Source organism: Schistocerca cancellata, chromosome 5 (assembly GCF_023864275.1).
Source record: "Schistocerca cancellata isolate TAMUIC-IGC-003103 chromosome 5, iqSchCanc2.1, whole genome shotgun sequence".
In the NCBI taxonomy this organism is placed as follows: Eukaryota; Metazoa; Arthropoda; class Insecta; order Orthoptera; family Acrididae; genus Schistocerca; species Schistocerca cancellata.
In genome coordinates, this window is record NC_064630.1 from 408527710 (window position 1) to 408550781 (window position 23072).

Sequence of the window (23072 nt, forward strand, 5' to 3'; positions counted from 1 at the left end):
CTAGCCGTACCAGCTGATCGGACAGCGCTGTCCAAGTTAAATGTGCAGGTAAAGCTGTTGTCCCGTATTATCGCTAAGTCGATGTGCGCGTAACGCACAGCACAAAACGTTCCCTTATTATGGTACTTGACAGTACTCTAAACAGCTTGCCTGCAGTCCCACGTGAAACGGAAATCCAATGAGGTTCCAGCAAATGCGGAAGAATACATAGTGCTTTGTTTACATCAGGCTTATTCTTATGTTGAAAGGATTATAGCAGTACACGCCGTGGCCAGTGCACATTGTTTATCAAATCCTTACGTGTTTGGCCCGTGCGGCAATTATGTCACACCAGCTGTGCATGTGCAGATGCTCCTTAAAATGTGCACAAGTGAAGGTGTGTTTGCGACCCTGAGGTCAAGTTTCTTGAAGTCTAGACGATCAATATGTAGCACAGCGCGGTAGATTTAGTGGCGTGTATTTCAGATTACCGCGTCTACATTACGTTTAACAGCACTCAAAGAAAAGTAACTATAAATCCGCAAGGTGTCAAAAGTTCGCGTGTTTGTGCTCTTACACAACAGCCAAAACTGCTCTTAATAAATGTATCCCCTTCCCTTGCAGGCATGTCACTTCTTACATTAATAAAATTCGATAGCCATGACAACAAGCTTAAATTTTAGAAGATACTCAGAACATATAAAGCACTGAACAGTGGGTACACATGCTCCACATTTACAATGTCAAAATCACTACCTTCATAACATAAAATCACCAGTAACAGTAGTAACAATTTATAGAGAACTAATGCCCGACTACCACAACCCAACAAATATTCACTACAGTAACTTTAAGCATCAAAATTGACATATGTCACCTTTCTCGGTTGAACATATAATTTTTTGAGGTTATAATCTAGACCTAAAATTTCAGATACAGTACAGGTATTTCATATATTGCAGACGACATGCTGCATGAAGTAGAGACATGGCTAAAACAGCTAGACAGCAACAGCATATACATAATTTAATATAAGGTGACGTTCAGTTTATTATTATTAAATATTTGAAGTGGGTAAAACGTGTGGTTTCCAATAAAGTAGTGATTTCAGGCCATAGATTGCGAGAAATATGCCAGTTATTATATTTCTCATTCTCTGAATGCTACGAAACAGTTCTTCCTTGAACTACACTGAAAAATTTCTAACAATCCATGTTTTGTGTGTGAAAACGTTCCCTGAATCGACGAAAGAAAACAAACTGATTTGAATCCCACCGGCGGCCGTCCAAAGTTTGCGTGTTGAGACTGCTTGCTTTGAAACTGCCAACATAGTGGAATATTGATTTGAAAAGATCAGACATCTTTCGCCATTGTGCGTTCGCAGCTCGTGGCCGTGCGGTAGCATTCTCGCTTCCCACGCCCTGGTTCGATTCCCGGTGGGGTCAGGGATTTTCTCTGCCTCGTGATGACTGGGTGTTGTGTGATGTTCTTTGGTTAGTTAGGTTTAAGTAGTTCTAAGTTCTAGGGGACTGATGACCATAGATGTTAAGTCCCATAGTGCTCAGAGCCATTTGAACCATTTTCTTTGCCGTTGTTGGTTGTTAGTGGAATACCCCAATGGCGGTGTCACTGTGACCACAGCCTTATCGCTGATGTTTTCCAGGCAGAAAATCTGCGATCTTGCTTTAGACTCCATCTGAAATTTACAAACGAAACGTCGCCTGCTCACTGTCACGTTGTATTTCTCGTATCTCTGTTATTTTGATGTTTTACTTCTAGTCGCCTTTGTGTATTCTTATTCTGTCATTTTTCATCGCAATAAATGCAGTGCAAACTATCAAGCAAAGAAGTTGATGCCTAGGAGACTGTTTGAACAATGAGGCAACCTGTAGACATAATATTGTGCTTGTATAATTATGTTCCATCCACTAATTTTTGTGCATGCGTTTTTGTTCCACGCACTTGTGCTAGTGCAAGAGGTGCAACATTTGGACGTATATATGAACAGGAGGAACAAGACTTTTGGTCAGATGAATACAGCGTTATAAATACAAAATCAAATAGGGGTAATGTAGGAGTAGGTTTAATAATGAATAAAAAAAATAGGAATGCGGGTAAGCTACTACAAACAGCATAGTGAAAGCATTATTCTGGCCAAGATAGACATGAAGCCCACGCCTACTACACTAGTACAAGTTTATATGCCAACTAGCCCTGCAGATGATGAAGAACTTGATGAAATGTATGATGAGATAAAAGAAATTATTCAGGTAGAGATGAAAATTTAATAGTCATGGGTGACTGGAATTTGACAGTAAGAAAAGGAAGAGAAGGAAACGTAGTAGGTGAATATGGATTGGGGCTAAGAAATGAAAGAGGAAGCCGCCTGGTAGTATTTTGCAGAGAGCATAACTTAATCATAGCTAACACTTGGTTCAAGAATCAAAAAAGAAGGTTGTATACATGGAAGAAGCCTGGAGATACTGACAGGTTTCAGATAGATTATATAATGGTAAGACAGAGATTTAGGAACCAGGTTTTAAATTGTAAGACATTTCCAGGGGCAGATGTGGACTCTGACCACAATCTATTGGTTATGAACTGTAGATTAAAACTGAAGAAACTGCAAAAAGGTGGGAATTTAAGGAGATGGGACCTGGATAAACTGACTAAACCAGAGGTTGAACAAGGTTTCAGGGAGAGCATAAGGGAACAATTGACAGGAATGGGGGAAAGAAATACAGTAGAAGAAGAATGGGTAGCTCTGAGGGATGAAGTAGTGAAGGCAGCAGAGGATCAACTAGGTAAAAAGACGAGGCCTAGCAGAAGTCCTTGGGTAACAGAAGAGAAATTTAATTTAATTGATGAAAGGAGAAAATATAAAAATGCCGTGAAAGAAGCAGGCAAAAAGGAATACAAACATATCAGAAAAGAGATTGGCAGGAAGTGCAAAATGGGTAAGCAGGCATGGCTAGAGGACAAATGTAAGGATGTAGAAGCTTATCTCATGAGGGGTAAGATAGATACTGCCTACAGGAAAATTAAAGAGACCTTTGGAGAAAGGAGAACCACTTGCATGAATATCAAGAGCACAGATGGAAACCCAGTTCTAAGCAAAGAAGGGAAAGCAGAAAGGTGGAAGGAGTATATAGAGGGTCACAGCTGCAAAATACTAACGCGAATTCTTTACAGACGAATGGAAAAACTGGTAGAAGCCAGTCCTGTGGAAGATCAGTTTGGATTCCACAGAAATGTTGGAACATGCGAGGCAATACTGACCCTACGACTTATCTTAGAAGAACGATTAAGGAAAGGCAAACCTACGTTTCTAGCATTTGCAGACTTAGAGAAAGCTTTTGACAATGTTGACTGGAATACTCTCTTTCAAATTCTGAAGGTGGCAGGGGTAAAATACAGGGAGCGAAAGGCTATTTACAATTTGTACAGAAAGCAGATGGCAGTTATAAGAGTCGAGGGACTTCAAAGGGAAGCAGTGGTTGGGAAGGGAGTGAGACAGGGTTGTAGCCTCTCCCCGATGCTATTCAATCTGTATATTGAGCAAGCAGTAAAGGAAACGAAAGAAAAGTTTGGAGTAGGTTTCAAAATCCATGGACAAGAAATAAAAACTTTGAGGTTCGTCGATGAATGAAATGTAGTCGAATTAAGTCTGGTGATGTTGAGGGAATTAGATTAGGAAATGAGACACTTAAAGTAGTAAAGGAGTTTTGCTATTTGGGGAGCAAAATAACTGATGATGGTTGAAGTAGAGAGGATATGAAATGTAGACTGGCAATGGCAAGGAAAGCGTTTCTGAAGAAGAGAAATTTGTTAACATTGAGTATTGATTTAAATGTCAGGAAGTCGTTTCTGAAAGTATTTGTATGGAGTGTAGCCATGTATGGAAGTGAAACATGGACGATAAATAGTTTAGACAAGAAAAGAATAGAAGCTTTCGAAATGTGGTGCTACAAAAGAATGCTGAACATTAGATGGGTAGATCACATAACTAATGAGGAGGTATTGAATAGAATTGGGGAGAAGAGGAGTTTGTGGCACAACTTGACTAGAAGAAGGGATCAGTTGGTAGGACATGTTCTGCAGCATCAAGGGATCACCAATTTAGTACTGGAGGGCAGCATGGAGGGTACAAATCGTAGAGGAAGACCAAGAGATGAATACACTAAGCAGATTCAGGAGGATGTAGGCTGCAGTAGGTACTGGGAGATGAAGAGGCTTGCACAGGTGTAAGATTGCAAGAACTATGCCCCTTACATGAAGTCATTAAAGATCACCTAACTCACGTTGAGCGAACTGTAGGGGTGAACAAAAATGACTGACAAGGCACAATGCATCTTGTAGACGATATAGTATGGACGTATTGGAATAATTAATGTTGGGTGATGATTTTAAAGTAATTCACACGACATGAAAACTTTGTGGAAACGCGTCAATTTACTGGATGCTAATTTATCCCAGGGAAGTGCTCAAGAGTTGACCGAGGCCGGCTGGGAGCGGTGAAGGGAAGTGACAATAGGTAGCATAGGGCGGCTCAAGCTCTGAGAAATCGGTAACGGGGCGCGGCCTCCAGCTGCCTTAAGATGAGTGACAGTGAGTGGGTGGATGACCCCATGCTGGTGTACCGGGAAGCAGACGGAGAACTTGTACGCCTGTTGATAAATGTCCGTCCTCCCGTTTTCAGTGAAACTTGCGAGAAAGCCACACAAAGCTACGGTGGATTGGTCAACAAAGGTCAAAATATGCGTGTTTGTGACTATAGCAACTTCACGCTGAATTCACGGTCCGCAGAGACTGAAGTAAATCAGGTGAAGAGTGACAGAATGAAATACGCCAGCCTCCGATGGGAATGTAGGACCAATGAATTTGAAGTACTCTCCTGGGAGTCAGAATTCCGAAAAAAATGGTGATTGTGCAGACACTAATCTTGATAGGTGGCCTGGGAGGAGCTAAATAGCAGAAGTTGAGAGGAAGGGAAATTTTGTGGGAGTCTGTTCACTTCCCAGAGCTGGCATTGTTCAGCGCAGGGAAGCGACGTATAATTAACGCGACTTGCACTGCAATTGGCGTAAGTGATTTTGTTGGAGGGGAAACTGAGGCAAAGAGCAGACTGGCAGAAGTCTCTGTAGAGATCTTCCGTTGCCTAGAGTGCGGACGTGGCATTCTTTACACAGCTTGCCTGAGAGAGAGTGAGCAACTCTGCAGTTTAGGACTTAGCAAACGGAACGATTGAGCTTGGAGATAGAAAGTTTTCGTTCAGTTAGCTAGAAGCGAATAGACGAGCGCAGGCTTGCAGCACCACAAGGTCGGCCGACGTCCGCATAACGACGCCACACCGCCACACTGAATTCGGTGATATTGCGCCCGCTCCGGCCACTGATCAATTTGTTGGATCACGTCGGCAAAGTTTCCACGTGGGTTTCATGGGCCGTGTATTGTAGAATTCTTCTCGCACTTCGCATTATGCCTGGGTCAGTCGATAGGAACTACTTTTGATTTATCGCGCTTTACTCCATGCAAACGCAATTTATTACCACTGCCTGTTAGGAGAGTCATGTAATGTGATGATTGAAGGTCGCGAGTTAAAATAAATCGGTGCTAATCGACTGCATCTGTTTTCAATCAAGTAGTTGAAATCCCAAGTCACTTTCTTAATTAATTTTATGTTCAACATTTGCATCTGGTGTTCAATAGCTGAATATAACATCAATGTGCACCCCTTTTTAATTAAAAGGGATCAATTCTGAATCAATTAATGTCAACACTGCCACTGCAGTTCAATCAGGAGTCACAGGGCTTTATTACTTTCTTTGCGTTATCTGACATTGCGACTGTTTTGCACTCTATTTGATCTGTTAGTCAATTACCTGGGTGAACACACGCCAAAACCAGATAAGTGATGGGTGGGGTGTTAACACAGGATAGAGTAGCATGGAGAGCTGATTCAAACAACACAACATGAATATGAATGCATTAGCCGCTGAAACATGGCAGAGTCAACATCACAGTGAGCTTAGTGTGCGGGAGTACACCTTTCCTGGTGTATCAGTAGCATGTGTTCAAGGTCACATGTTGGTGCCATTCTCATTCTCGCAGATAACACAACGTTCACAACAAGTGCTTATGTAAGACGCTTGGACATTGTTCACACAGCTGTAGTTAAAATGGAAACTAATTATGTGATCCCAGACAGTACCAGTCAGGGGTCGTCTATAGCATATGGGGCATACCACCGAGCCAGTCATGACAAAATCTCTGTCAACAGTGCTAATTGCAGGCCAGCATCAGTCAGGTAACACTGAAATGTGCTTTCACGGTCGCTGTTCTCAGAATTATCAATGGAGATGAAACACCATTCATCACTTATAACTGCTTCATTCAGTCTCTGACATTTGATACCTAGAGAGACAAAAGTCGAGACATCGTTCACTGTAATCACAACAGGTACCAGCTCCTGACTTAAATGAGCCAAAGAAGGCCAAACCAAGTGATAAGCATAATATTAATGTTCTGTTGGGGGTTGATATGGCTGATCCTGCAAATACAGCCTACACTGCGGATGTCATACCTAATAGCTTCTGTGGTAGTTCTGAAAATAGTTATTGTAATGGACGCCATATTCCAAAACAGTTGAGTAGTAAATACTGGAGAGTTCAGCATGACCAGCAGTCGCTCCTGCATTGCTTAGCGATAGGAAATATGCTAACAGGGATAACACATATCAGGTAACAGATATGGGCCCATATTTTCAGTTTTTAGGAGGCGAAAATTATAATGTGGGAAAGTAGCATTCAGTGGCCCTGGGAAGAATGCTATTTAAAGAAAGTAAAATGAGAGACATGAAATTCTTAAATATCAGCTGTTGCCAGAAACAGGTATAAAGTTGAAACCAAATTTGAGCATCAGCAAATAAGTTAAGGTCCTTGATGTCTTATAAGCATCTCTTACACATTAGCCACTCCTTCCCAGTACCCATGATTTGCGCAGTGTGTTATTGATGTTCCACATTTTGAGTGATCTCCCCTAATGGCTGGATGTAAGTTTTGGAGCAAACATTCCTTACTTTCTCACAAACAGGCTGGGCATTATTCGAGATGTTGATACTGTGTTATCTATGAAAACATCCTTGCAGTAATAAAATATTAATTTTTACACACCAGTGTGAGACGGTTCGCCAAGAAAGTAACTGAAGATGGAGTTGTGAGGTAGCTTCCATCACCTAAATACATCATGACCTTTAAATCTCAACAACTTCCTCAATACGTATATTTGTGCAGTGTGTGCTTCCCAGCTGCACCATATGTCCCATCAGTTTTGCACTGTCATATCTCCTTCGATATTTCCATTTATGTATATAATGTCATAGCAATGCTTCTTATGCCATATGCACAGCAGCCAATGAGAATCCACAGCATTCACATAGCAGAGTTATCATGTGTTAACATTGCGACAGAAATCACGTCACCACCGACTGCTGTTGCCCAGTTTACCAGTAGAGCATGGAAGTCAAACACAGTGAAGCTTACAGCATCTCTTACACATTAGATGCTCCTTCCCAGTACCCATGATTTGTGCATTGTGTTGTTGATGTTCCACATCTTAAGTGATCTCTCCTAATGGCTGGACTTAAGTGTGTGGTGAACAAGAGGGTTTGCACGTGACAAGAAAACATGCTGTTATCTTGGTTCAAACTCTCAGGTCGTCAGGTCATACAAAAGTAAAATATTCACTTGCACTTTGTACAAGCGCACCTATTCTGGCGTCATCAGTGTGTAACATGCAGTGTCTTTTAGTTACATATTATTCATATGTACACTCAATTCTTAGCTATGGCACTATTTTTTGGGGAACAAATGCACAAAATATAAACACAATTTTAAAACTCCAGAAAAGAGCCATAAGAATAATAACCAAAAATACTAATCAAGCTCATTGTAAAGATCTGTTCAAAACACTGGAGATTTTAACTGCTCTATGAGAATACATTTACCAGTCCGTTATACACATCAAAAATAACATTGGTAATTACTACACAAACAGCTCTCTGTTCATGACCATGCAACAAGAGATAGACTCAACTTACATTTACCAGGAAAAAATAAAAATAAAACTCAAAACAGCATTTTCTACTGTTGAATAAAAGTGTAAAGAAATTAACAAAAGAGATTAAAGAAATAGCAGAAGTACACTTATTTAAAAAGGCAGCTAAAAAGTACCTGTTATGCAATACATTTTATACATTGAAGGATTACTTAGATAAAACAGGGTACGTGTTTGATAAAAAATGTTGTACAAATAAATAACAATAATAAATATTATAAAACATCCAACATTCCACATAACACCTTCACTTTATATTTTTTCCTTATTTTTTCCTTTCTAGAAACACTCTCCCCTCAAGCTATGCACAGCGCAATACTAACACCTCTTCCTCTTTCTGAGCTCAACATCTTACTTATTATGGAGGGATGCTAATTCAGTTTTTCAGGATACAAATGGGAAGTTGCGGTACAAAAAATGGCCCAGAGATCACCAGTATGTGTATGTGTGTGTGTGTGTGTGTGTGTGTGTGTGTGTGTGTGTGTGTGTTTGTGTGTGTGTAGTGGGCGAAGTGTTATGAAACAATGTGTGTATAGTGTGTGCGGTGACTGATAGTGAGATATGAGTGAACAGTGTGGCATTACACTATTTAATAAGTTATTTGTAAAAAAAGTATTGTATACCAGGAGTAAAATTTAATGATTGTCTCTTACTAGAAGTCTGTAAATGTATGTGTATACGAATTAGCTTATTTTAAATTGGTCTAAACTTGTAAATACTTTGACATGTCCTATATCCTTGTAAAAAGAGATCTACAGATGAATAAAGCTACTACTACTATGTTATACGATTTTTACAGTCCACAGGCTTCCATACAAAACAATCTGTATCCTCCCACTCCTCTGGTCACATCTCAGCCATACTGAGAAGCTGCTATTAAAGGCTTTTGTGCTTTAATACTGCAGAACTTTCTTTCCCTAAAGATATGAAACAGACATGTAAAACACAGTTCTAATATGGAATGCTGTTTAAGAATTCACCAAATTTGACAGTGGCTCTTAAAGGCCTGTAGTGGAATGCACACTCAACAATTTCGAACACATGGAGTCTTTGTACAGAACTTATCAGCAATCACATATCTGTAGATTGTATATGTGGAACTTGGTTTAAGCCATCCCAGTGACCATGCTTCATAGGTTATGCAACGCTTATACATGACAGAGAGGATAGAAAAGGAGGTGCCACCATCTTAGGGGGATACTATTCAGCTTTCAAATTTTACATCAGCCTTAGAACAATGGACAGCCAAGCAATGGCCGCTGTAATTTACTTTCGTAATGGAGCATTTGCCAATGTCACCCTTTACAAACTTCCTCAGTGTAAATTACGAAACCTTGCTCTGGATCAGGGTATTTGCCAGCTTCAAACGCCATTTCTCCTTTGTGCAGACTCCAACACACAAAACTCTGTGTGAGGTTGTGATACAGACACAGTAGATGGCAGAGATTTGCAGAGACTTGCTTACACTTGGCTGTCCAACCATGACACATAACCCATACAGGCGACCACCATTGATTTGATGTTGCATACTGCTGATTTTCACCATGTAACGGAGGGAACAATCAAAAAAGACACTCTTGGCTCAGATCATCTTCTCTTGGAAACTGCGATAGATTCCCCCAAGAATCCAATTAATGTTACTTACCGAACAAGCAGACTGGCATGCTGCAGAGGTCCAGGAGACGTTTTACTCCTTTGTCTGAAAGATGCCTAAGGATACTTTATTTCAGTTACTGAAGAAGTTGAAACAGTTTACATTCCAAGAAAAACGGAAGTAATCGTTTTGAAGCAATGTATCCGTATGTGGTGAACATTGGAATGCTCTAGAGCTACAGCACAGAGAAAACTTAAATACATTATTTTTTGGAAACAATGGATGGTAGAAAGCTGCATTGTGAGAATTCAGAGACAATTAAAGAACAGCAAAAAGAAGATCTGGAAACTTTTTTGTGAATCTTTATCTAATAATGTTAGTCTTGCTGATGTATGGTAAAAGTTAAAGATTTTTTGAATACAAGAACTCAATTAATTGTCAGCTGTTAACTGATACATGACTTGAAGACTTTGTGAACTTAATATCGCCAACTTCTGCAGCCAAGCAGCTAATTCGTCCCCCAGGCACAGGGATCAATATCATCCCTTTGTGGTACCATTTTCATATAACGAACTGGTGAGGAGGGATAAAGAGACAGCATCGGAAGAGCTTTAGATCGCCTGGTTAAAAATGGCCTGGACTGGTGGTTAGAATCAAATCATATCCTGCCATCAAGACAGTACAGGTTTCGAAAAGGCAAAGGAACAACTGACAATTCAAATATTTTCACATCTTACATTTATGATACAGTCACGCAGAAAGAGAAAGTCACAGCTGTCTTTGATGATGTTGTTGGTGCATATAATAATCTACACATACCAGTATTTTATGGAAGTTGGAAACCTCTCGAATCTCCGATTTCCAGAATTACACTTTCCTTTCTAAAAGACGCATATGGTTACACTTTTGAAATCAATAACTTGGACAACGCTTCTTACACCAGTTTTCCCACTAGGAGCCTTCCTCAGTCCCATACTCTTTGCACTCTATACAGCTGAGTTAGAGAAAATTATCTCTCCTCCCGCAAAAACTCTCCAGTGTTCAGATGATATCTATATGTATGTGTCAACTATCAGTCTGGATCAGGAAGTGTGAATTGTCATCGATGGTGGGTGTACTGGATCAAATATTCAATGGCCAGGGGTTGCAGTCATCCCTAGAAAAATCGGTAGTTATACCTTTCACGAAACGCACTTCATCAGGCTGTTTGCACACTGATCAACTATCTACTCATAAAATGCCAATCAAAGCGCAGGTTAAATTTCTTTGAGTCCCCTGTGATTTTAGAATGAGTTAGTGACCTCGTACTCAAACTGTCATTGGTACATACGAAATAGAACCGAACTTTATACCATTCATTAATATGTATCGGTATAGACTACGGATGCATTATTATCTGTCACACTGCTGCTAAAAAGTACCTCTCGCTGCTGAATAAACTACAGTAAAAAAAGTCTGTGCAACTGCCTTGTGGCTATGCTTTTCTTCTCCACTAAAAAATGAAATGCCCTTACATCTACGCATGATGCTGCTGTTTTATAAAGAATGGCAGATACTTCCCATCCACTGATCACAAAGTGTGAAATGCTCTCTCACAAAAGGAATAATAGGCATCCAAGGAAACCGCAGTTTTCTCTTTATGGTTGGTACACACACTGGAAACACCTGCAAACTATGATTCACCGAATGAAGTCCCTCCAGTGTTTTATTATGACTCTTCCCAAATAATTTTTTTAACATACATTGATTGTTACAGCAATGGAAAAGGGCACGGGAAATTCTCACCAACGTCATACTTCGAAGACATGTGAGCAAGCTGCACCCAAATTTATACTGATACGCAAAAATAAATATGAAAAGTTATACAGGATACACTTTTTTTTTGCACACAGACTTCTGAAGAAACGGAGTTCCAACTACCAGACGATGCTTCTATATTTCTCGCTGAAACATTTGCTGTTCTGCAAGCGATACAATATGTATGCTCTCCACAAAGCAGTAATAATCACCATACTAAAATGTATTAGCTACCAGAATTGGAACGAAGGAACTCGTAAATATACTCTCGACCTAATAGATAACTACCAGCAAGTAAAGAAGTTTGATCACATCATAGAATTCATTTGGACAAATCATATTCTGTTACAAAGCCAACCAACCAAAAAGAGACGACATTAGCGGAGATAAGACCTACGTATATCATACACTAACTAACTTTTGTAAATTCAACAACAAGCAATTCTTTGATGGCAGGAGGAATGGACTCATCGTCAAAAAATAAGGGGTAAAAGTTATGCAGATGCACTGCCAAAAATACCGAGATGGCCATGGTTTGTGAAGTTCTAACACTGAAGAAAAATAGTGTCATCTATTGTGCAGATACATCTCAATCATGGATCCTTCCCAGCCCATTTACGTCGAATCCGCTTATCGGGGGCATCTTACTGTCAATATGATTACGTCACAATTTGTGATGTCAATCACGTTCTATTTCAGTACCAAGAAAGCCAACTTTGTACAGGAGCTCTCGAGGCTTGGTCACTGCCAACCATTCTGTACTATCACAGATTTTGGAGATCGTCCTGGAGTATCTGTGATATCTTAGTCAAGTTTATAGCTCAAGAAGATACACAAATCTAAAAGGAATGACGGCTTTCGATCTGACTACGGCGACCAAATTACCGGATTTCATACAAACATTTCGTTTACTGTCACTGATACTTAATACTCTAATTGATTTTTTTCCTTTATTGGAATTTCATTCACCTGCCCCGATGAGGCAGGGGAGGGCTTGCAACAGCACAGTCCACTGCTCTTCAGCCAAATGGCTTTAACGAAAATACAAAGGGAACTCTTACATAAAAAATGGGGGTAAAGAGTGGGACATAAAAATACAGTAAATGGAGATAATGGGAGTTAAAATATACACTAATATGGAGACATTGGAGGACAATTAAAAAGTCCACATAAAGTTAAAAGACACACCTGGCAATTCGTTCCATACTTAAAATCACTGGAGTCAAACACAAAAGTTGGCCACAGTATAAAATTCACACAGAGCAAGACACTTAAAAAACAATAACACTGGAAATGATGGAACACTCACAAAGAATTTAAAAAACCGCTGGTAGGGACCTGCCGAGGGACTGGAGGTTGGAGAGGAGAGAAAAAGAGGGGAAGAAGGGATGGGGAGGTGGGAAGCTGGAGGAAGAGGGAAAAGGGGGGCAGGGGGCGCCCCAAGAGGCAAGAGACGGGCAGGGTGGGAGATGAAGAGGGAAGACAGGGTGGAAAGAGTGCAGGAACACTGCAGGGGAGCATGGGAGGGGAGGAGGTGTAGGAGGGGGAAAACTGCTCAGGAGAAGGGATAGGGAGGAGAGGGAGTCCTGAGGAAGAGACTGGAGGAAGGTGGGGTTAGAGTTGGTATGAGGGGTAGATGTCATGGAGAAGTTCATCATCCAGGAGGGGTAGGTGCTGGAAGTTGCATTGGGAAAGGAGGTGGAGGGTGTGGAGATGGAGAGAGGGCAGGACACAATGGTAAAGGCACGGCAACAGGCTGGGGGTGGAGAGGAAGGGGGACACCAGGAGGTGGGGGGGATCGAGTCAGTGGGCAGTATACAAGCTGCGGATTGTTCAAGGAAAGGGAGAAGGTGGGGGAAGGGGATGAGTGTGCATGGGGGACGGAAGGCAGATACGGAAGGTGAGGCAGAGTGCATGGTGCTTGAGGATTTGGGGGGTGTTATTGAACCTGGGAGGGGCGGAAATTCAAGCAATGCTGGCATAACAAAGGATGGGGTGGATCAAGGATTTGTAGATGTCAAGGATTGTGGAAGGATGCAGTCCCCATGTCCGGCCAGACAGGAGTTTCAGGAGGCAGAGTCTGTTGTGGGCTTTGTGCTGGATGGTAAGGAGATGGGGAGTCCAGGTGAGGTGGCGGTCCAGAGTGAGGCCAAGGTATTTGAGGGTAGGAGTGAGGTGGATAGGATGGTCATAAATGGTTAGGTAGAAATCATGGAGATGGAAGGAGTGGGTGGTGCGGCCTATGACGATCGCCTGGAGCTTGGAGGGGTTGATACAAAGGAACCACTGGTTTCACCAAGTGGTGAACTGGTCAAGGTGGGTTTCGAGGGTACATTGGGACAGTTGTAGGATAAAAGGCTAGGAAGGCGGTGTCATCAGCAAATTGGAGGAGATTAACAGACAGTAGAGGTTTGGACATATCATCAGTGCACAGGAGATAGAGGAGAGGGGGAAGGATGGAGCCTTGGGGTATGCTGGTGGAGGTATAGAACGTATGGGAGTTGGAATTGTGGATAGTGACATAGGAGGGACGACAGGAGAGGAAAGAAGCAACAAGACGGACGACATTGATATGGAGTGCATAGGTCTGGAGTTTGAAGAGTAGCTCAAGATGCAAGACACGGTCTTAAGCGTTCTGGAGGTCAAGCAAAACAAAGATAGCGGAGGGACGGGAGTTAAGTTTGTAGGAAAGACGATTGGTAAGGTTAAGGAGCTGGTCTTCGGCTGAGATGGAAGGCCGGAAGCCACACTGGGTAAGGGGAAGGAGGTGGTGCTGGTTAAAGCGGCGGTGAATACAGTGGGAGAAGACGGTCTAGACTTTAATGAACATGGAGGCGAGGCAGATGGGACGATAGGAAGAGGTATCAGAGTGGAGTCTGTTGGGTTTAGGGAACAGCAGAACATGGAAAGTCTACCACAGGTTGGGGTAAAAGCCAGTGGAAAGGAGGACATTGTACAGGGTAGCTAGAACAGCCAGGAAGGACAGGGGGGATTCCTTGAGGTGGGGGTAGGTGACGCCATCACGACCAGGGGCGGTGTTGCGTTTGGAGGGGAGGACGAGTGTGATGTCGTGTGTGGTAATGGGAGTGTTGATGCCTGAGGGGGGTAGCTGATCCAAGTACTGGAAGCTAGGGGTGAGCGGTGGGACAGAGCTATCAGTGCGTCTAAAGGACGGTGGAGAAGAGGGAGTACTCAAAATGGGGATCGTCAGTGCTGGAGAAGACCTCAGAGAAGTGGGAAGCAAAATGGTTAGCCTTACTGAGGTTGTCAGGGAAAGAGCGGACGTTTTGGAGGATAGGATAATGCTGGCTGGGATGGCTATCACTAAGATGGTGGAAGGCTGATCAGTACTTGGAAGAGTTGACAGGGAGGGAGGAGTTGAGGCAAGTGCATGTCTGGCGCCAGTCCCAGTGTTTCTTTGCTGTAAGGAGGTTCCGGATGTGTCCCTGTAATTGCCGGTGGCAGATGAGTGTATCCCGGGCACAGGTGCAGAGGAAGGAGCGGCAGAGCCTGCGGGATTCTCAAAGAAGGAGGACAGCCTGTGGAGGAAGTGTAGGGTGGAGAGGGTGGGTGAGTTTGGTAGGGACATGGGCCTCCACAGCGCCAGTGATGGCCTTCTGAAGGAAGGAAGAGGCATGGGTAATGTCAGTGGGACGATGGAAAGTGAGGGGATGGCTTTCCACCTGCGAGGCAATGGATTCCCAGTAGTCATGCCAGTCAGCACAATGGTAGTCATGGATGGACTTTCGAGGGTCAGCTGGGTGGGGAGCTGCAGGGGGGACACGGGCAGGATGGGGAGGTGGTGAGAAGGATGGGGAGGTGGTCACTACCAATGGGATCAAGGAAGTCCATGCTGATATGGCCAAGGAGGTTGGGGGCAGTGAGGATAACGTCGAGGTGGAGTTACTTGCAGCATGGAGGGTGGCAAGGAACTGATGCCACTGCTGAAGTGTGGCAGGGTCACAGCTGTGGATGTTGAGGTTGGCGGCAATCACATAGGTGGAGAAGGTATGGTCAACATGGGAAATAAAGTTGTAGGGGAGAGGGGCTGCGGGACGGATATAGATAGTGACACAGGTGATGGTGAAGGAGGGAAAAGGGACGCTGAGGAGAAGGTGTTCAGTTGAGTCATTGAAGAGGCGTTGTGGCCGGACAGGGAGATGCTTGAGGTGGCCAATAGCGACCCCGCCTCAGGCAAGAGGAAGGGGATTGTTGGTGTGGTGAAGGAGACAGGGAGAGGTGTGGACAACATGGAGGTTTGAGGAACGTTTCATTAAGGATGAAGGAGTCAACCTGGTGCTGAGATAGGGTATGTATGACGAAGTATTTGTTGACAGGGAGGGAGCAAATGTTGAGATATTGGAGACGATACTGGTGACATGCCAGGAGGTGGGAGAGAGAAGGAAGTGGGGCGAGGTGTGTGGGGCTTAAACGAGGGTGTCTAGGCAGGTGAAGGTAAAGTGGGCCTGATTGTGGGAGTAGGTGTCGTAGGTATTTAAATGGAAAACAGAGTGGGTGGGGAGGGAAATCTGTTGGAGGGTGTGGGGCACTTGAAGGGGTGGATGTTCTGCACGATGATGGTTAGGAACCGGATGATGTATTCTGCTGTAGGGGGAGGGTGGAGGGAACAGTTGGGGTGGATGGGCAGGTTGATGGGACAAACGGGGACAGTGAGCTCAGGGTTTGTCTGAGGGGGTTTGCTTTGTGTTTGTAGTAGTAGGTGGAGTGGGGTTCATTGCACGTGTTGCAGGAAGGAGGAGAGGCGAGATTAGGTCATAGTTTAAGGAAGCGAGAGGCTTTACAATGAGGGCCAGTGGGGGGGGGGGGTTCTTGCAGTTGGGTGACGTGGTTGTTGTACAGGAGACAGCACTGGCAGTGGTAGGATTGAGGAGGGGAATGGTACAGGTCAATGGGGTGGCGGCGGTTAAAATTCGGTGCTCCCTGTGTGAGGAGGTGATTGATGGAGGAGGCGGACTCAGTAAAGATATGCATGAGGTAGGTAGGGCCAGAGGAGTTGTAAATACAGCGGGCAGAGCGGACTTCCAGGCCGGAATGAGCATTCAGTTCCGCAAACACCTCCGCCTCCATGACAACAGGGCTGAGTTTTGTGATCAAGGCAGTGAGAGTTGGTGGACGACTAGGGGGTTGAGACTGATAAGAGGAGGAGGAAGTAAGGAAAAGGGTGAAGGACATGTGGGGGCCAAAGGTGATGTGGGAAAGGAGCTGGAGGAGAACAGTATGGAAAGATGGAGAGGAGGACTTGATGAGGCGTTCAATGAATTCGAAAGTAAAGTTCTATGTACTGACTTGGCAGAAAATCCTAAGAAATTTTGGTCTTATGTCAAAGCGGTAGGTGGATCAAAACAAAATGTTCAGACACTCTGTGACCAAAATGGCACTGAAACAGAGGATGACAGACTAAAGGCCGAAATACTAAATGTTTTTTTCCAAAGTTGTTTCACAGAGGAAGACTGCACTGTAGTTACTTCTCTAGATTGTCGCACAGATGACAAAATGGTAGATATCGAAATAGACGACAGAGGAATAGAGAAACAATTAAGATCGCTCAAAAGAGGAAAGGCCTCTGGACCCGATGGGATACCAGTTCGATTTTACACAGAGTATGCGAAGGAACTTGCCCCCCTTCTTGCAGCGGTGTACCGTAGGTCTCTAGAAGAGCGTAGCATTCCAAAGGATTGGAAAAGGGCACAGGTCATCCCCGTTTTTAAGAAGGGTCGTCGAACAGATGTGCAGAACTATAGACCTATATCTCTAACGTCGATCAGTTGCAGAATTTTGGAACACGTATTGTGTTCAAGTATAATGACTTTTCTGGAGACTAGAAATCTACTCTGTAGGAATCAGCATGGGTTTCGAATAAGACGGTCATGTGAAACCCAGCTCGCGCTATTCGTCCACGAGACTCAGAGGGCCATAGACACGGGTTCCCAGGTGGATGCCGTGTTTCTGGACTTCCGCAAGGCGTTCGATACAGTTCCCCACAGTCGTTTAATGAACAAAGTAAGAGCATATGGACTATCAGACCAATTGTGTGATTGGATTGAGGAGTTCCTAGATAACAGGACGCAGCATGTCATTCTCAATGGAGAGAAGTCTTCTGAAGTAAGAGTGATTTCAGGTGTGCCGCAGGGGAGTGTCATAGGACCGTTGCTATTCACAATATACATAAATGACCTGGTGGATGACATCAGGAGTTCACTGAGGCTTTTTGCAGATGATGCTGTGGTGTATCGAGAGGTTGTAACAATGGAAAATTGTACTGAAATGCAGGAGGATCTGCAGTGAATTGACGCATGGTGCAGGGAATGGCAATTGAATCTCAATATAGACAAGTGTAATGTGCTGCGAATACACAGAAAGATAGATCCTTTATCATTTAGCTGCAAAATAGCAGGTCAGCAACTGGAAGCGGTTAATACCATAAATTATCTGGGAGTACGCATTAGGAGTGATTTAAAATGGAATGATCATATAATGTTGATCGTCGGTAAAGCAGATGCCAGACTGAGATTCATTGGAAGAATCCTAAGGAAATGCAATCCGAAAACAAAGGAAGTAGGTTACAGTACTCTTGTTCTCCCACTGCTTGAATACTGCTCAGCAGTGTGGGATCCATACTAGATAGGGTTGATAGAAGATATAGAGAAGATCCAACGGAGAGCAGCGCGCTTCGTTACAGGATCATTTAGTAATCGCGAAAGCGTTACGGAGATGATAGATCAACTCCAGCGGAAGACTCTGCAGGAGAGACGCTCAGTAGCTCGGTACGGGCTTTTGTCAAAGTTTCAGGAACATACCTTCACCGAAGAGTCAAGCAGTATATTGCTTCCTCCTACGTATATCTCGCAAAGAGACCATGAGGATAAAATCAGAGAGATTAGAGCCCACACAGAGGCATACCGACAGTCCTTCTTTCCATGAACAATACGAGACTGGAATAGAAGGGAGAACCGATAGAGGTACTCAAGGTACCCTCCGCCACACACCGTCAGGTGGCTTGCGGAGTATGGATGTAGATGTAGATGTAGATGAGAACAATCACTGTGACGGATAAGTTGGGTAATGGGTGCACTGGGGATGCCTCTCTTGTGAGGTGGTGGCACTGGGTATAGGGGTGGGGCGCTCTGTGGTGACGACTGTGGTGGAGAAGCAGGACTAGTTGTAGCGGGGCAGGTGGGGAGGGGGGGAAAGTCGACTCGGAGGGCAATAGCAGTGGGAACGGGGTAGGAGCAGGTGCTGGAGCAGGGGAAGGAGCAACATACAGGTGGGGATACAGGGATGGGAACGAGACAGAAGGGGAGGATACCATGAGTAGGGGAGGTGGATGAGACAGGTTAAGCCCAGAGGAAGCACTCCACGAGGTTACAGTGGAACCAGGTGAAGTGGAGGTGTGGATGATGGTGGTAGTGGGGGTGTCCATGATTGAATGCGACGTCCACTGGCGACAGGAGTCACCGAAGTGCGAAGGAACTAAAACGGCGGCCGGCTTCGGCGTCGGCGACCACCGGGCGGCGAGCACTGGCAGGCGGCGGCGGCGGCGGCGGCGGCGGCGGCAGCGGCAGCGGCAGGTGGGTGGCGGCGGCGAGCACCAGGCGGAGACGAGCACCGCAAAGCGGCGGCGGCAGTGGCGGCGGCGGTGACCGGGCAGCAGCGAGCACCGGGCGACAGGCGGCAGCGATGGCGGACAGATGGTCGAAAGGACGACAGCGACCGGCAGACGGACGGACGGCAATGGCAGGGGGCTCTTCCGAAGCGACGAGTACATCCTGAGTGTAGCCCCAGCAGTGTAAGTTCTCGATGTGGAACTGAGGGGATCCAACCCTCGAGTTTACTCTAATATGTATTACTATTATATACTGAAATCGCGTTGATGACTGTTTCCTCTGCACATCTACATCTACATTTATACTCCGCAAGCCACCCAACGGTGTGTGGCGGAGGGCACTTTACGTGCCACTGTCATTACCTCCCTTTTCTGTTCCAGTCGCGTATGGTTCGCAGGAGGAACGACTGTCTGAAAGCCTCCGTGCGCGCTCGAATCTCTCTAATTTTACATTCGTGATCTCCTCGGGAGGTATAAGTAGGGGGAAGCAATATATTCGATACCTCATCCAGAAACGCACCCTCTCGAAACCTGGCGAGCAAGCTACACCGCGATGCAGAGCGCCTCTCTTGCAGAGTCTGCCACTTGAGTTTGCTAAAGATCTCCGTAACGCTATCACGGTTACCAAATAACCCTGTGACGAAACGCGCCGCTCTTCTTTGGATCTTCTCTGTCTCTTCCGTCAACCCGATCTGGTACGGATCCCACACTGATGAGCAATACTCAAGTATAGGTCGAACGAGTGTTTTGTAAGGCACCTCCTTTGTTGATGAACTACATTTTCTAAGGACTCTCTCAATGAATCTCAACCTGGTACCCGCCTTACCAACAATTAATTTTATATGATCATTTAACTCAAATCGTTCCTTATGCATACTCCCAGATATTTTACAGAAGTAACTGCTACCAGTGTTTGTTCCGCTATCATATAATCATACAATAAGGGATCATTCTTTCTATGTATTTGCAATACATTACATTTGTGTATGTTAAGGGTCAGTTGCCACTCCCTGCACCAAGTGCCTATCCGCTGCAGATCTTCCTGCATTTCGCTACAATTTTCTAATGCTGCAGCTTCTCTGTATACTACAGCATCATCCGCGAAAAGCCGCATGGAACTTCTGGCACTATCTACTAGGTCATTTATATATATTGTGAAAAGCAATGGTCCCATAACACTCCCCTGTGGCACGCCAGAGGTTACTTTAACGTTTGTAGACGTCTCTCCATTGATAACAACATGCTGTGTTCTGTTTGCTAAAAACTCTTCAATCCAGCCACACAGCTGGTCTGATATTCCGTAGGCTCTTACTTTGTTTATCAGGCGACAGTGCGGAACTGTATCGAACGCCTTCCGGAAGTCAAGGAAAATAGCATCTACCTGGGAGCCTGTATCTAATATTTTCTGGGTCTCATGAACAAATAAAGCGAGTTGGGTCTCACACGATCGCTGTTTCCGGAATCCATGTTGATTCCTACATAGTAGATTCTGGGTTTCCAAAAACGACATGATACTCGAGCAAAAAACATGTTCTAAAATTCTACAACAGATCGACGTCAGAGATATAGGTCTATAGTTTTGCGCATCTGCTCGACGATCCTTCTTGAAAACTGGGACTACCTGTGCTCTTTTCCAATCATTTGGAACCTTCTGTTCCTCTAGAGACTTGCGGTACACGGCTGTCAGAAGGGGGACAAGTTCTTTCGCGTACTCTGTGTAGAAACGAATTGGTATCCCGTCAGGTCCAGTGGACTTTCCTCTGTTGAGTGATTCCAGTTGCTTTTCTATTCCTTGGACACTTATTTCGATGCCAGCCATTTTTTCGTTTGTGCAAGGATTTAGAGAAGGAACTGCAGTGCGGTCTTCCTCTGCGAAACAGCTTTGGAAAAAGGTGTTTAGTATTTCAGCTTTACGCGTGTCATCCTCTGTTTCAATGCCATCATCATCCTGGAGTGTCTGGATATGCTGTTTCGAGCCACTTATTGATTTAACGTAAGACCAGAACTTCCTAGGATTTTCTGTCAAGTCGGTACATAGAATTTTACTTTCAAATTCACTGAACGCTTGACGCATAGCCCTCCTTACTCTAACTTTGACACCGTTTAGGTTCTATTTGTCTGAGAGGTTTTGGATGTGTTTAAACTTGGAGTGAAGCCCTCTTTGCTTTCGCAGTAGTTTCCTAACTTTGTTGTTGTACCACGGTGGGTTTTTCCCGTCCCTCTCAGTTTTACTCGGCACGTACCTGTCTAAAACGCATTTTACAATTGCCTTAAACTTTTTCCATAAACACTCAACATTGTCAGTGTAGGAACAGAAATTTTCGTTTTGATCTGTTAGGTAGTCTGAAATCTGCCTTCTATTACTCTTGCTAAACAGATAAACCTTCCTCCCTTTTTTTATATTCCTATTAACTTCCATATTCAGGGATGCTGCAACGGCCTTATGATCACTGATTCCCTGTTCTGCACATACAGAGTCGAAAAGTTCGGGTCTGTTTGTTATCAGTAGGTCCAAGATGTTATCTCCACGAGTCGGTTCTCTGTTTAATTGCTCGAGGTAATTTTCGGATAGTGCACTCAGTTCAATGTCACTCGATGCTCTGTCCTAACCACCCCTCCTAAACATCTGAGTGTCCCAGTCTATATCTGGTAAATTGAAATCTCCACCTAAGACTATAATATGCTGAGAAAATGTTTGTGCAATGTATTCCAAATTTTCTCTCAGTTGTTCTGCCACTAATGCTGCTGAGTCGGGAGGTCGGTAAAAGGAGCCAATTATTAACCTAGCTCGGTTGTTGAGTGTAACCTCCACCCATAATAATTCACAGGAACTATCCACTTCTACTACACTACAGGATAAACTACTACTAACAGCGACAAACACGCCACCACCGGTTGCATGCAATCTATCCTTTCTAAACACCGTCTGTGCCTTTGTAAAAATTTCGGCTGAATTTATCTCTGGCTTCAGCCAGCTTTCTGTACCTATAACGATTTCAGCTTCGGTGCTTTCTATCTGCGCTTGAAGTTCCGGTACTTTACCAATGCAGCTTCGACAGTTTACAATTACAATACCGATTGCTGCTTGGTCCCCGCATGTCCTGACTTTGCCCCGCACCCTTTGAGGCTGTTGCCCTTTCTGTACTTGCCCGAGGCCATCTAATCTAAAAAACCGCCCAGTCCACGCCACACAACCCCTGCTACCCATGTAGCCGCTTGCTGCGTGTAGTGGACTCCTGACCTATCCAGTGGAACCCGAAACCCCACCAACCTATGGCGCAAGTCGAGGAATCTGCAGCCCATATGGTCGCAGAACTGTCTCAGCCTCTGATTCAGACCCTCCACTCGGCTTTGTACCAAAGGTCTGCAGTCAGTCCTGTCGATGATGCTGCAGGTGGTGAGCTCTGGTTTTATCCCACTAGCGAGACTGGCAGTCTTCACCAAATCAGATAGCCGCCAGAAGCCAGAGAGGATTTCCTCCGATCCATAGCGACACACATCATTGGTGCCGACATGAGCGACCACCTGCAGATGGGTGCACCCTGTACCCTTCATGGCATCCGAAAGGACCCTTTCCACATCTGGAATGACTCCCCCCGGTATGCACACGGAGTGCACATTGGTTTTCTTCCCCTCTCTTGCTGTCATATCCCTAAGGGGCCCCATTACGCACCTGACGTTGGAGCTCCCAACTACCAGTAAGCCCACCCTCTGTGACTGCCCGGATCTTGCAGACTGAGGGGCAACCTCTGGAACAGGACAAGCAGCCATCTCTGGCTGAACATCAGTATCAGCCGGAGACAGAGCCTGAAACCGGTTCGTCAGACAAACTGGAGAGGCCTTCCGTTCAGCCCTCCAGAATGTCTTTCGCCCCCTGCCACGCCTTGAGATGACCTCCCACTCTACCACAGGTGAGGTATCAGCCTCAATGTGGGCAGTATCCCGGGCAGCCACAGTCGTAGT